Here is a 3,447-nt window from a genome sequence, read left to right as displayed (position 1 = left end):
CTCGCTTTCTACATTTTTTAAATACATTGTGTTTAGATTTTTTTTCACTTGCTTCTGATAAAACTACATCACTCTCACAGATGACTTCGGCCTCCTCTATATTCTGGCATGGTTCAAAATCATCAAACAATGCTTCTAATGTAGGCTTTTTCACTTGTCTAGGGGTTGTTTAATAAAAGGCTCCGGGTAGTTGAATACATATATAATAAACATAATAATAAATATAAACAGCAAACAGCAAAACAAGTAACAAACAGGAACTAAGTATATACAACTTATATACAATATTCAATGTATTGCGTCTTCCAAAATACATACGTCTTCGTGTAATCACAATAAATACGTCTTCCGTCTTTTTTGAGCAAAAATGCTCAACGCCTAAATGAAATATACCGTTTTAATCAAACATCTTACTACCTTGCTTGTCTCTCACTCTACTGCCGCGGTGGTCCCTCACGTACCCCCAACATGCACGCATAGGTAAACTAGATTATTGATTTTCCACCACCTAATTGGCAATATCACTACTCTTGCACCGGGGCAAGTAAAAACTGTATCGAAAAAGGCTAATAGTATATGTGGCCAGGAATTATATTGTAAATGGAAACAATTATTTTTCCATTTATGCCAAATGGTTTTGAATGGAATTTACAAATTTTCCATTGATTCCCACTGAACTTCAATGGAAATTTTTCCTACGGGCTACCCACTTATCTCGCCTATTTCCTATTGACTTTCATGGAGTTCTCTGTTCTCCTATTCTTTCTAATACCTCTTCGTTTCTAACCATCTCTATCTCCAGTGTCCTCATAATTCGCCTGTAGCACCACATTTCGAACGCCTCTAACCTTTTCTTTTCCGCCGCGTTCGTGGTCAACTTCTAAATTAACCATTCGCGAGCACAAAAGCGACTTCTTTTTGTTGAAGACGACTCAATCTTGCGCTACTCTGTGTTTTATAATTCTTATGCCCGTTTATTCTTTATCTACATAACTACGTATACGTTTTTCATTTCCAGATATTTCAATATTGCTTTGACATCACCTGACGTTGCTGCTTCAGACAGAGCCAGTATTTTCTCATACGTTTACTCAAAAGGAAAAATTGAGCTCGACACGGAATTAGAATTCATTAGTGAAAATCTTGAATCTATATTTAACGTGTAAGTGTTAGTACATATGCAAAAATTTAACCGATAAATATTGATTATCTTTTTCTCCCAAGGACTTCGATTACGTCTTCTCTAACTGGAATTGGAGGAAGATTGACCACACAAGCGCAACTTAATGCTGTAAGTATTGTTTTCTCAATCTTTCATATATGACTGACTTATTCTTTTGTTAATTTTCAGTTGGAGAGGATACAAGGAACCTACAGCAATTATTCTGCGGTACTCAATGGAGCAATAAGTGCAGCTCGAGCTAATTTAGAATGGTGCAATCAATACCTTAGCCAAATCACATCTTGGGTGAATGAAATATCTAATAATGGCACTAGTTCAACTCCTGCTCCTAGTACTCCTGTAACTCCTATTACTACAACTCCGGCTCCTAGTACTCCTGTAACTCCTATTACTACAACTCCGGCCCCTGGTTCTACTACACCTGGTCCTGCTGATGGAGGAAGTTCTTCACTATTTTACCATCCACTTGTCCTCGTCTTACCTATTGTGTATTCGCTATTTAACCGATAATGAGTACATATAACTCTCTTTCTTTATTAAGAAAATATTTAATCAACAGTTCAGTATCAGTATTGCTCTATATTTAAATAAATAAACTTTTACGGATTTTTTTGGTGTTTTATTATTTTCCGATCCACTCAGTTTTCACAGGTCAACTTTGAATAAATGAAGACAGAACCTCGCTCACATCATTTTTTAACAGGAACATAGGAAAATTCTAAATTATTTATTTTGAGTGTGTCGAAAACGAACACTAATTAATAATAAAAGGTCTTTTAGAATTTGTATGCAATTTTTTACGAAATTTGAAATTGAATATTTTAAATCCATATCTATCTATAAGTAACAGGGGAATCACACAGAATGAATATATATATATATCAGTACCTAATTGATGTACTCTCAAATTCATAGATGATTCTTTAACTGTTATGATTAAACTAGCATCAATTAATATAACGTAATCCCCGACTTCTAAATTGCAATGTTTTTCGTTGTTTATATGTATATCTAAACGATATCTGCCAAATAAAAAATATCAACTGTTCACATAGGTAGTGATAACTCACATAAAATAACCATATCTCTTAAATAATCATTTTAATTGTTTATTTTTCTTATTTACCTTTATTAAGAACTATAAAATCTTACTTTTAGCTCGAAAAGTGATAAACTTATTTATGTAATTACACATACCATTTGATTTCTTTGTATTAAATATTAATGTTAACATTAATTTTCAATTTTTCATCCACTACAAACTACCTCAGGTTGTTGAGGGAAAATTTTTGTTACTGTTGTCAAACCCCCGTCGAGAGTCGAACTCGAGAAACAACAACCACGACAAACTGAGCCTACAAGATTACAGATCCTTCGATTTTTTGCTAATATAATTACATATATTAAATATATGTCACAATGACATTTTTAATTATTAATAGTGATTAATATTAAATATTAATGTGAAAATTCATTTTCAATGACCCGGGTTCGATTCCCGGCGGGACTATAACAACAGCAACAAATATTTTCCCTCATTGACCTGAGGTACTCTGTAGTGGATGAAAAATTGAAAATGAATTTTCACATTAATATTTCATATTAATCACTATTAAAAATGTCAAACTGTTTGAAAATCATAATAGTCTTACCAAATTACCATTAATCAAAACCTGTTATACCAACATCATCATCATCACCATTATCATAAGGTCGTCAATTCTAAGACTGGTTGGACACGCACCTCCACTCTTTCCTATCCTGAGTTAATCTTCTAAAACTAGAATAACCTACATCCTTAATTATTTGCAACAGTAATCTAATCTAGGTCTAGCTCTACCCCTCCTAACTCCCGTTTCTGCCTCTAATGTCTCTGACTAAACCTACATTGAGAGAAGGTATCCTACTAATCTATAATACGTATCTCGCCTATTCCTTATTGACTTCCGTAGAGTCCTCTGTTCACTTGTTCTATATTCGCCTGTAACACCACATTTCGAACGCATCTAAACCTTTCTTTTCCGCCCCGCCCATGTTTCGCACCCGTACACCTCCGCGCTTTATTTGAACAGATCTCGTATATTATTACTAGGAAGCGGATGTCGTTCGTACATTACGTCATCATCTGAGCTACTATTTTTGGAAATAGAGGTGTAAACGCTTTGTAGCTGCTTTTATGTATGCAGCCACATCCTCTACCTACAAAGAGCCATCACATCAGCCTAAGTGCGGACGTTATACATATATGCAACATGCGCTGTCTA

At 34.4% G+C, this 3,447-nt stretch overlaps 1 protein-coding gene across 2 annotated transcripts in view; it reads right to left on the bottom strand.

Annotated features, from left to right (window-relative positions):
• The window catches only part of LOC108734684 (muscarinic acetylcholine receptor gar-2), a 155,827-nt gene that overhangs the window by 79,446 nt on the left and 72,934 nt on the right, over nucleotides 1–3,447 (bottom strand). The gene's annotated exons all lie outside the window — the stretch shown is intronic.

Source organism: Agrilus planipennis, unplaced genomic scaffold (genome assembly GCF_000699045.2).
Source record: "Agrilus planipennis isolate EAB-ADULT unplaced genomic scaffold, Apla_2.0 scaffold66, whole genome shotgun sequence".
In the NCBI taxonomy this organism is placed as follows: domain Eukaryota; kingdom Metazoa; phylum Arthropoda; class Insecta; order Coleoptera; family Buprestidae; genus Agrilus; species Agrilus planipennis.
This window is presented reverse-complemented; position numbering and strand designations above follow the sequence as displayed.